Genomic DNA, 13,411 nt, shown 5'->3' with positions numbered 1-13,411 from the left:
TCTAAAATAATTCCTAAATATTTAACAGAGGAAACTTGAGTCAATTTGGGACACTTACAATTAGGGTAAGTATAACAATCACTAGAATGATAAAAAATAGAAGGAAAAGCTGGAATGACACCATAAAGGTTAAACTGAAGAAGAAAAGATTTAGATATATTTAAGGATAAGTCATTACAGAAAAGCCAATTTTTAATTTTATTAAGATCACTAGAAATAATGGCTTCATTAATTAGATTTGGCTTACTATAAACAACAGCAATATCATCGGCATAGGCTTGGATATCTCCAAAAACTGTTGGTAAAGAATATCATTTATATAAATGAGAAATAATAAAGGGCCCAGAACAGAACCTTGTGGTACTCCAACATTAATTGTAAGCCAATCACTATAATTATTATGGATACAAACTGATTGCTTTCTATTGTGAAAGTAAGAAAAAACCAATCAAAAACAATGCCTCTAAAACCATAATAAGATAATTTATTTAACAATATTTTATGATTAACAGAATCAAAAGCTTTGGCTAAGTCAAGAAAAACAGCAATTGGATGAAGATCAGAATCCAAAGCTTCTGTAATACTTCCCACAAGTTTAGCAACAGCAACCTCCGTTCCAAGCCCAGGCCGAAAGCCAAATTGAGAAGGAGACAAAACTGAATGTCTATCAAGAAATGATAAAATTCTAATCTTCATAGATTTTTCAAATAGTTTAGAGAAATGTATTAATAAGGAAATAGGTCTATAATTCGTAAAATCAGAAATATTACCAGATTTATAAATAGGAATGACCAATGATAACTTTAAAGCATTAGGAAACTTCCCTTGAGTAAAAGATAAATTAATTAAAAGTCAAAATTGGTGCAAAAGATTAGCATTAGCTTTCAAAATCTTAACCGAAACACCATCTACACCATTAGAAGCTGAATTTGATAAGGAGAAAATATTATTCATAGTTTCAGATACAGTAACAGGATATAGGTAACAAGAAGAAGAAGGAGCAGGAGGCATGCCCTGAGAACAAAATTTAGGATTGGAGCAAGTAGATTTAGCAACATTAACAAAAAAATAATTCAAATCAGATAAATCAGTAGTACCAAAATTACAAAAATTTTATATTTTTTTTTTAACATCAATAATAGAGTTAACAATATTCCAATTCTGTTTAATAGTTTTAGCATTCTTAAACAGGTTATGATAATAAGTCCATTTAGTCTTACGGGTCAAGCTAACAACATAATTCCTTAAACACTTAAATCTAATCTTTAGATAAATATCATCAGGAAATTGATGTACTTTCTTTTTAACTTATCTCTTTAATCATTAACAAAACCAATTCACTGGTAATCCATGGCTTAATTTTTCTAAACTTTCGTGACACAGAAACAGTAGTAGTACAACTTTGAATACAATCAGTTAACACTTCAGCAAAATTATCATAAGCAACATTAACATCAGAACAATTCATAACACAGGACCAATCTGAAAAATTCAAACAAGAACTCAATTCATTAAACTTAATCTTTTGAACATTTGAGACATGTTCTAGATCCGATAAAATGTCTATACATAAAACAATTGGAAAATGATCGGTCAAAAAACTCTCAACAATATAAGAATAACAATTTTAATAGTATTTCCACTAATTAAAAAATGATCAATACAAGAATTAGTAACATTGGTTATCCGTGTAGGAGAAGAAATAATAATACGAAGATTGTTCTCAGACAAAAACTTAAAATATGCATTTTTATAACACACATCATCAAATGTCAAAACATCTATATTAAAATCACCAACAAGTATATTAATATCATATTTGTATAAATTCAATTCTAATGAAAGCTCATCAATAAATTTCAATACAGGCAATCTAGGAGATCGATAAACAACAAAGAGATTAAATTTCTTATTTTGAATCATACAAAATAAAATTAAAGCATCAGACTTAATGTACTGCACTTCTTTATCATAGTCAGTATCTCAAATTTAACAAAACTGCCACTCCACTAGCCTTATTTAGACCAGAAGATGAAGAATAAAAGGAGTAACCTGGAATCGAAAAGGAAACAAATCCATCCTCAACAAACCAAGTTTCAGAAAAAGCTATTATATGAAATTTAACAACGCTTGATTGTAAAAAAACAAGAAATTGGTCAAAATTTTGAGTAAGACTTCGAATATTAACATGTATTAAATTTAAATGACCAACAGAAAAAACATTTGGTAAATCAGAAAGAGAAGACAAAGTTGGTGTAACACCAACAATATCATCAAAATCATCAGCCATTGCAGTATTTATAAATTATTAAGATCAATCAAGCAACGTAAAACAATGGGCTGAGTAGTTTCTGATTTCTAATAAGAATATTACCATTCGATACCCAAAGAAATTTATAGCCAAGATCTTTCTGTTTTCGTTTTGCTTGCATGAAAATATCACGATAATATGGGGAGAGATGTTCGTTAACATAAACTGGATAAGATTCATTACAGACCTTAATATCATTAGTATTAAGAGAGCGAAATTTAGTTTTCTTAAGTTTAAGCAGATCAAATTTAATTTGCTTACGACAAAACTTAACAACAATCTGTCTCGGACTCTTATTTTCAGTTGTTTTCTTTCCTATACGATGAACAGTGTCAATATCTGTAGGAGCACAGTCAACCCCAAAAGTAGTTGTAATCTTCTCAACAACTTCTTGCAAATTCTCATTAGGCTTCTCTGGAATACCTCCAATCAAAACATTATAGTTATAAGAATATTGTTCCGCTTCACACATCTTCCTCCGAAAACTTGCCATCTCCTTCCACAATTCTTCATTTTCATGCTTTAATGTTTTATTTTCCTGTTTACACTCCTTAACTTCAGCTTTCAAAGTTGTGATATCCTCACTCATAGTTTCTACCTTCTCTGAATAATATTGAAAGGAAGTCACTAATTCTTCGACCTTTACTTTAATTAAGTGAAAGTCATCAAGTCTTGACAAAATTTCAGTAACTTTTGTCTTAAGCCACTTCATATCTGCCTCCCCATATTTAAATCAAGCTCACTATTCTCAACAAGATTAACTGTCTCCCCTCTAACGAAATGGACACAGTCCTTCTTAATGGAGTTTCACTATTTAGGCTTAACTTTCTTTTTTCTCATACAAAATCACATTCATAACTTTTCCCAATTTCATTTAAATATTCCAAATCCTGTTCAGTTAAGTTCTTACATCTTAAATGATACCATTTTTGACACTCACCAGAGCAATGAAGGGCTTTATCACCAACTTTAATATAAACTTTACATTGAGCACAAAATCTACGTGGCATACTAGTCAGTAAAAGGAAAATTTATCTTTTGATGAATTCGGATCTCATGAAACATTCCAGAAACATAATACATTCTAGAATTCTATCACAAACTATTTTCTAAATCTCAACCTTCCTTTCAACTTCTTGATATAAAAGTGAAACACGAAGATGATCTGGTTAAAAGCTGAAGACGTTTGGAAAACGAATTTCAAACTCAGAAACGTATTTTTATTGATCGAATGAGAATAAAGTATTTGCAAAAAGTTTTGTGTTGTTGGATTTAGTTTCAAAAATAAATTGCTATTGTGTTACTATTTACGTATTAAAAACGTGAATCTATCTTTTAAATTACAGTATTATTATTACATTTTATAATTATAAAGTTTTGTCTTGAGAATTTCATATTATGTAGATCATAGATTTAACGATGATATATAAACTGTTGGCCCAGCATGCCCAAATAGTTATTGCGCGCGATTCATAACCTTACGGTCCTGAGTTCGAATACCCGTCACATTAAACATGCTCTTTCTATCAGCTGCGGTGAATCCAACTATTCCCCAAAATAAAGTTGTCCAAGAACTGGCGATAACTAGCTGCGCTCACTCTCGTCTTTCACTGCTAAATTAGGGACGACTAGCTCAAATAGCTCCTGTGTAGCTTTCTGTGAAACTAGAAAAGCAAAAACCAAACAATGAAAAGTCCGTGAGTACAACTACTTCATATGGACAGAGGTCATGTTTTCAGTCCTGTATGTATGAGTGTGATTGTCAGTTAAATTTCTCAAAAACGGCCGATTGCACTTTTTCGAGGGTTGGAAAACATTTAGACTGTTATCTAACTGACTAGTTTGTGTAGGGTTAAGGTCACAAAAATACAAAGAAAGAAACATTAACATGGAGATCGATTTTTTCACGTTATTTTCGCTCTGTGACTGAGTCAGAATAGTCACATTTTGATGAATAATGGTGAGCACTTTTAGAATATTATTCCTCATTGTAATATCAAAAATGGTTCTTATCTGGTTTATAAAGACAGACACATGGAGACATTTTCTATTTGGAGTCGAATATGATCAACTCTGCGTTGCGGAAGTATTGGCTATAGTGAGTGCCTCTCTCGTTAGAAATGCATTAAACACACAACCCTTTCCTCAACCAGAAGCGTGGTACTTACTGTTTAAGGAGATAGCAAATAAAGAAGGAAGAAACCCCTGAAACTGAGTGCTGTATCAAAATATGCATTCTGTTTGATGGTAACGCATTTCAGGCAAGACTTATAAGCAGTCGAAGAGACATAGGATTTTGGAATGTCCTCACCAACTTAAAAGTAATCATACCAAACACACACTGACTGTTTATTTTGTTTCAGATCACGTTATACAATCTTTTACTATTATGTGTTCGAGACTCTCTTCCTGACCCTTGTGATTTCCACGAAACCATCACCACCTTTTATAGCATCAATTCCTATTGAGCTTTCATAAATGGACTTGCCTCAACAATAAGTCAATAGGTCCATCAGTATTGCGTCTGTAATAACTGTAATTACAAGTCTAACGGCCTGGAGCTATGAACATGAAATCAATAAAGGGTAAAATAGTTGTTGTTGATGACATGTAGAAGAGTGGTCGAGTTACTCTCAGGATCTGAAAAAGAGATACAATTATGAGGTGAAGAAGGCGACTCACGTAACTCACCCATTAACTTTAGAGTTTCTGATGATGATGGATCATTTATAAACTCTAAATTATAACGACATATTTCATAACGAATAAACATAGTATTCCGAAAATTGTTTAATTTAGAAGCTTAAAATCAAGAGAGGTCCACTTCAGTCCATACTTTTGAAAGATAAGCTGGACCTACATCATAGTATTTCTAATTTATTTTAACATCACTGAATTCTGTAACTCGTTATAAATATTCCATAATTAATATTTCATCCAAGACAAGTTTGTCTGTTTTGGGCCCGGCATGGCCTAGCGCGTAAGGCGTGCGACTTGTAATCTGAGGGTCGCGGGTTCGCGCCCGCGTCGCGCTAAACATGCTCGCCCTCCCAGCCGTGGGGGTGTATAATGTGACGGTCAATCCCACTTTTCGTTGGTAAAAGAGTAGCCCAAGAGTTGGCGGTGGGTGGTGATGACTAGCTGCCTTCCCTCTAGTCTTACACTGCTAAATTAGGGACGGCAAGCACAGATCGCCCTCGAGTAGCTTTGTGCGAAATTCCAGAAACAAATTGTCTACTTTCCGGGTTTAGATCTCGTTTTTGATGTCCATTTTGGTCATTTTCCAGAGGGATGAAACACGAAAGAACGACAACATAAAAGGGAAGTCCGGTCTCATTTGTGACAATAATAATTTTTGTGCTTTTGACACCTTAACAGTGTCTACCACTTATAATATCGTGAGCTGGTGTTTTCCGTATCCATAATTGTGCAAGTTCACACATATCTTCTCCAATAACACGGACCAATTAAAGCTAGAATTTTAAGTTACGATAGCATGAATTCAGTAAATTAATTTAGAGTATTTGTGTTTCCGTTATGTCACCAAATATTAACACAGATAACATACCTTCACACCGTACATGTTGTGATCGTCCGTAAGTTAAAAAAGTATCTCAACCCTTTTGCTCAAACTCTATTATACTGATATATGATGGATTAACTAACACATTGATGGTTAAATGTGGTAAGTACATGTGTCTATATAAAATATGTGTTATTTTAGAATAATTCATTTATAATAACTTGAGGAAGTACACAAAGAAACAAAACAAAACATGAACAATATGTGAAGTAAACAAGTGTAATAACATAACAACTAAGGCTGACGGTGGGAACCATATCAGAATCTATTAAATGTTTTACATACATATATACTATTGATAAATTAAAAATAAAGTTGGACCTCAATGAAAACAAAATCATTGTTTATTACAACCCTTGTCTTTTCAGAAAGTTCATTTCGCTCAGAACATTAAAAGGCAGTAAGCTAACAGAACTCGTCGTCAACTCTTTGGCTACTCTTGAGTGATCTGTTGATGTATATGACTGTCACACTTAGTGTAGCCACGGCTACAAGAAGAAGTTATGAACATATTTTTTTAAAGTAACGTATGAAAATAATTAGTTTTTGAAACTGATAAAGTGGAGGCAGAATACAAAAGAACAAATTACAATAAAGTCAAGACTAAGTAATAATGTGAAGTTAAAGTGTGTGTGTTTTGTTTTAACAAAGCCACATCGGGATATCTGTTTTGTTTTAACAAAGTCACATTGGGATATCTGTTTTGTTTTAACAAAGTCACATTGGGATATCTGTTTTGTTTTAACAAAGCCACAGCAGGGTATCTGTTTTGTTTTAACAAAGCCACATCGGGATATCTGTTTTGTTTTAACAAAGCCACATTAGGATATCTGTTTTCTTTTAACAAAGTCACATCGAGATATCTATTAAGCCATCTGAGAGGAATTGAACTCCTTATTTAAGCGTTGTAAATCCGTAGACGTACCACTGTACCAGCGAGTGAGGGGCTGAAGTTAAAGTCTCTACTATGTAAGTAGATGTTTATATGAAATAAGTTTGGACACGTTCATGCATTTTATTCAACTGGAATTCAGAAATGATTTTATGTCTTTTCAAAAGATTAGTAAAGCATGGTATTATATTAACCTTAAAAGTGAACCAGTACCTTGTCGCTATATTTAGACATGTTTACAGCTAAAGCAAAACAAGAATTGTTATTTCTATCTGTAGAAAACCAACAAGAATTTTAAGCAATGTTCACCTATCGTTATACTACTACGAAAAGATAGAAAGTTTAATGTATTTAAGAGAAAATGTCCAACATGGTCGCTGATGAAAAGCAGAATTTTGTTTTGAAATGTTACGATATGTCATAAGATTTATCAAAAATGGCCATCTAAGGACTTTTGATTTGTTTGGAATTTCGCGCAATGCTACATGATGCTGGTATGGATGTAAGTCTAAAATAATATAAATACATAGCCCTAGTGAATATATTGGATGTTAGTGTAAAATATTATATATAAATAGCCCTAGTGAATATATTGGATGTTAGTGTAAAATATTATATATAAATAGCCTTAGTGAACTCGTTGGATGTAAGTCCAAAATATTATACATAAATAACGTAGTGAATACATTGGATGTAAGTTTAAAATAACAAAAATAAATAGCCTTAGTGAATACATTGGATGTAAGTCTAAAATAATATAAATAAATAACGTAGTGAACACATTGGATGTAAGTCTAAAATAATATAAATAAATAGCCTTAGTGAACACATTGGATGTAAGTCTAAAATAATATAAATAAATAGCCCTAGTGAGCACATTGGATGTTAGTGTAAAATATTTTATATAAATAGCATTAGTGAACTCGTTGGATGTAAACCAAAATGTTATATATAAATAACGTAGTGAATACATTGGATGTAAGTTTAAAATATTGTTTATTAATAACGTAGTGAATACATTGGATGTAAGTTTAAAATATTATAAATAAATAACGTAGTGAACATATTGGATGTTAGTTTAAAATATTATGTGTAAATAACGTAGTGAATACATTGAATGTATGTTTAAAATATCATTAATAAATAACGTAGTGAATACATTGGATGTAAATTTAAAATCACATTTATAAATAATGTACTGAACATATTGGATGTAAGTGAAAGACGTATAATGGGTGAAAAATTAAGCTTTCTTTCTTTCTTTGTTTGAGATAAAGCTTTCTGCAACCTGTTCACCACGGGTATCGAAATTCGGTTTCTAGCGCTATAAGTCCGTAGACATTCTGCAGTTACACTGAGGGGTGAAATTCTAGGAATATAGCTTTAAAAATAAGAGAACATTACAAACAATCATATAGCATTACAAACCATCATATAACATTACAAACAATTATATAACAATACAAACCATCATATAACATTAGACAATCATATAACATTACAGACAATCATATAACATTACAAACAATCATATAGCATTACAAACCATCATATAACATTACAGACAATCATATAACATTAGAAACAATCATATAACATTAGACAATTATATAACTTTACAGACAATCATGTAACATTACAGACAATCATATAACATTACAAACAATTACATTACATTACAGACAATTATATAACATTACAGACAATCATATAACATTACAGACAATCATGCAACATTACAGACAATCATGTAACATTACAGACAATCATATAACATTACAGACAATCATGTAACATTACAGACAATCATGTAACATTACAGACAATCATATAGCATTACAAACAATCATATAACATTACAGACAATCATGTAGATTATATATGAAACAAAGAATAATATGTTTGTTTCTAATGCTTAGAAAAACAAGTTGTTACTGTTAGCCACCATTTGATACCACCGGTGGAAAAAAAACAAATTGTTTTCAAAATACAGAACATGGAAATTAACGGAAAAATATTGAAGACGATACATAGAGAAAGAATAAATACAGTAAACCTTGACAGATATAAGATGTTTGATGCAAAGATAATCATTAAGATATAGTGACACATGATGAAGAAATGAAATACATGATGATAAAACTGGTATAAAACATATTGTTTAAAGTTTGAGACAGATATAGTGACACATGATGAAGAAATGAAATACATGATGATAAAACTGGTATAAATTATATTGTTTAAAGTTTGAGACAGATATAGTGGCACATGATGAAGAAATGAAATACATGATGATAAAACTGGTATAAAAACATATTGTTTAAAGTTTGAGACAATATAGTGACACATGATGAAGAAATGAAATACATGATGATAAAACTGGTATAAATTATATTGTTTAAAGTTTGAGACAGATATAGTGGCACATGATGAAGAAATGAAATACATGATGATAAAACTGGTATAAAATATATTGTTTAAAGTTTGAGACAATTATAGTGACACATGATGAAGAAATGAAATACATGATGATAAAACTGGTATAAAATATATTGTTTTAAAGTTTGAGACAGATATAGTGACACATGATGAAGAAATGAAATACATGATGATAAAACTGGTATAAAATATATTGTTTAAAGTTTGAGACAGATATAGTGACACATGATGAAGAAATGAAATACATGATGATAAAACTGGTATAAATTATATTGTTTAAAGTTTGAGACAGATATAGTGACACATGATGAAGAAATGAAATACATGATGATAAAACTGGTATAAATTATATTGTTTAAAGTTTGAGACAGATATAGTGACACATGATGAAGAAATGAAATACATGATGATAAAACTGGTATAAAACATATTGTTTAAAGTTTGAGACAGATATAGTGACACATGATGAAGAAATGAAATACATGATGATAAAACTGGTATAAATTATATTGTTTAAAGTTTGAGACAGATATAGTGGCACATGATGAAGAAATGAAATACATGATGGTAAAACTGGTATAAAATATATTGTTTAAAGTTTGGGACAATTATAGTGACACATGATGAAGAAATGAAATACATGATGATAAAACTGGTATAAAATATATTGTTTAAAGTTTGAGACAGATATAGTGGCACATGATGAAGAAATGAAATACATGATGATAAAACTGGTATAAAATATATTGTTTAAAGTTTGAGACAGATATAGAGACACATGATGAAGAAATGAAATACATGATGATAAAACTGGTATAAAATATATTGTTTAAAGTTTGAGACAGATATAGTGACACATGATGAAGAAATGAAATACATGATGATAAAACTGGTATAAAATATATTGTTTAAAGTTTGAGACAGATATAGTGACACATGATGAAGAAATGAAATACATGATGATAAAACTGGTATAAAATATATTGTTTAAAGTTTGAGACAGATATAGTGGCACATGATGAAGAAATGAAATACATGATGGTAAAACTGGTATAAATATATTGTTTAAAGTTTGAGACAGGTAGAGTGACACATGATGAAGAAATGAAATACATGATGATAAAACTGGCACAAAAGTCAGCAGTACGAGTGCACAAATCTTGAACATCGAGTAAAGTTTAATTTGTTAACATTCTCAATCGATTTAGTTCTGAAATTTAACACTAATTGTTAAAGACACTTTCTGAGATGTCGCTGAAACAGATAAAATATAACAATAAACAAGATTTAGTAAATATATATTTTATATACGTTTTATTTCAGTTGTGGAATATTCAATTTAAAATGTTTCATTATAATTAGAGTTATAAAAAACATTCAACCGTAACTCATGTTGTTGATTTTTCAGAGAAAACTACGTTGGGCTACATGCGGAAAATCGAACCTCATTTATCAGTTTAGACTTTTCGCTCTTCCACGTGTAACCTCTAAATCGATCAATTGATCTCTTATAAGTAGTCAGAAACTCTTTAAACATGGTGTACAATATTCTTTGAGTTTATATCCTCTCGTAACACGCAAGAGAAACAAAATGATAAAATGTTCGCAGACCTTAACTGAATATTTACATTGGTTACAGTAAATCATTGATGTTTGTTTGTAGAGACGATTCATCAATTGGTTTAAGAATTACAATCACAAAATATATTTCATTTTATTCTAAATTATAGCCATGTATCTATAGTTCAAGTGTTGTGAAATCTAATGTGAATTGTAAATATTCTGTTAAATGTAGTTACCCTATAGGGAGTTATGTTGTGATTCAGCTATGTTACCTATACATATTCACGTGTTATCATCCGGGAACTGTTCAGTAGTACAAATACACGATTCTTTGTGATATTGTGCAAAACATAGCATGAAAGTCCTAAGTAACAGGACCTTTAAAACGTATTGTTTGGAAAACCATGTGCACATCATGACTTCATTATTTTTGGCCAATATCTACAACGTCTTGTTTCAAGCAAGCAAATGCACAATACAAGGTAAAGAGATGTATAGAATGAAGTTAATACACAATACTTGGTAAAGAGATGTATAGAACGAAGTTACTACACAATACTACGTAAAGAGATGTATAGAACGAAGTTAATACACAATACTAGGTAAAGAGATGTATAGAACGAAGTTAATGCACAATACTAGGTAAAGAGATGTATAGAACGAACTATGGTAAGTGGGGTGTAGAATGAACGTTGTACACAATACCAGATAAGAGAGTGTGGAATGAAGTTAATATACAATACTAGGTAAGAGAGCGTAGAATAAAGTTAATACATAGTGTTAGGTGATGGAGTGTAGAATGTGGTTACAACACTGGATTATGAACAGATTTATAAGGCTTAAGATGTTATCCTTTAGGATTTCCACACAACCAGTAGGCACGAATCCATAATGTTAAAGGTTTACTTGTTAATTTCTATCCAATTCGAAATTCACCGTGCAGTTTCACAAGTTATCATTGCAATGAAATAGGTGTATTACATTAAGAATCGTCTAAGAACAAATTAATTCTGGTAAGAGATTCCCAAGGTGCGAATGAAAGAAATAATATAAGAAGGTTTTACTCGTATTTCTAAATTATATTAGAGAAATGTAATCGAAAGCATTATGAGACCTAACCTGTCTCATGTGATTGCTAAGATAAAAGAAGATATAACTTTATTTCAGAATAATATGCCCATGGTGGCAGTAATGTAATAGAATGATATGATATTCAACATTATATAATCAAATTACTTAGGCGATCTTGACTGACAGTGTGACGTGTACATTAAATCATCAAATAATTTACGGTATTTTGACAGAAATAACCTTTACCTTTGTGTGGAAGTTTTGTTTGCTTGGTAATGTTTAGAGCAAAGCCAATTTAGGCTATCTGTTGTATCTACCACCGGGAATCGAACCCTGGATTTTAGCGTTGAAAGTCAGTAAGATTGAAGCCGTCCCACCAGAGGGACAAAATAATAAAAGAAAATACAGCAAAGAATAATGGACAGTTTTATCACCTCGAAAACATAAAAAAGGTAATACATATATGAGTTAAAACACTTTAATTTATTAATATATGTTTATGTTTGTGAAGTTAACGATATTTCATCCTAATTATGTGAACATTTTAGTAATCATATCTTCTTTATGAAAAGGATTGTGAATGCCTTAACAATTTATTTTGCATGATTCCCATCATTTGCTAGTAACGCTAGTTTGGTGCAATGTAGAGAAAATTAATATTGATGAAGTTAAGTAAACAAAATTACAAGGAATGATTGCGTTGAAAACAGAAAATCCAAATTTTTGACTAATTATATTAGTTTGTTTCAGCCTAAAACAAGCCGAAAACAAAAATAAATTATAAAAATAACAAACAAAATAAAAAACGCTGCACTAAATGAAAAGATCCTGGATACAAGCTATAATGTGGGATGTAAGATGTACCCTAGGTTTTGAGGTAACTGAAGCATAGGCCCCACACTATGGTGGGGATACACCGTCTTAACCTCCATTAGCCAGTCTCACATAAAGAAAGAAAATAAAGGAATAGCAATAGATATAGAAATAGAAAATAAAAATTGGGAGAGCAAGATGTGGGTGCTAAAGCCCACAACGTCCCACATCCATATCACCCTTCACTGCCCGCAGAGAGTTATGGGAAGGTGACTGATTTCCAAAGTAAAGAAGAAAATAATGAATTGAAAAATAAATATAAGGTAAGAATAAGAAACAAACAATCTGTAACAGTTGATGAAACTGACATTCACACCTCAACTCAGTCAACAATAACTTTATCTCTGAAAAGTACATTGCTGGTATTTACACTTCATAATGATCCACAATGACTCTACCATTGCCCTTTACAGCTCACAATGGTTAACACTAACTTCTAAACATTTTCGTTGTTATCCGCTAGAAATGTTCAGTATATACTTTTTATCTAAGTGAAACATTAGCTAAATAGGCGACTAATTCATTTTCTCAGGTAGTTATTATTGATCACGCATGCGTTGATCATAATCGATCAAGTCTACTAAACAGGAGCCATTTTGAATAAATCAGCGCCATCTTCAGGCAGACTGTGAGTGTCAAATTTCTTATTATCATTAACCAATAAACTCCATAATTCCTC

At 31.0% G+C, this 13,411-nt stretch overlaps 1 long non-coding RNA gene across 2 annotated transcripts in view; it reads right to left on the bottom strand.

Annotated features, from left to right (window-relative positions):
• Positions 1-13,411, bottom strand: part of LOC143242950 (uncharacterized) — a 157,163-nt gene that overhangs the window by 11,992 nt on the left and 131,760 nt on the right. Inside the window, exon 2 of one of the 2 annotated variants that reach the window (XR_013023485.1) lies at positions 7,846-8,167. The exons of the other annotated variant lie outside the window; for it this stretch is intronic. This is a non-coding gene — a long non-coding RNA (uncharacterized LOC143242950). Of the gene's footprint in view, positions 1-7,845; positions 8,168-13,411 lie in introns of those variants that run through there. 2 annotated transcript variants of the gene reach the window in all.

The sequence above is a fragment of the Tachypleus tridentatus genome, unplaced genomic scaffold (assembly GCF_004210375.1).
Source record: "Tachypleus tridentatus isolate NWPU-2018 unplaced genomic scaffold, ASM421037v1 Hic_cluster_2, whole genome shotgun sequence".
Lineage (NCBI taxonomy): Eukaryota > Metazoa > Arthropoda > Merostomata > Xiphosura > Limulidae > Tachypleus > Tachypleus tridentatus.
This window is presented reverse-complemented; position numbering and strand designations above follow the sequence as displayed.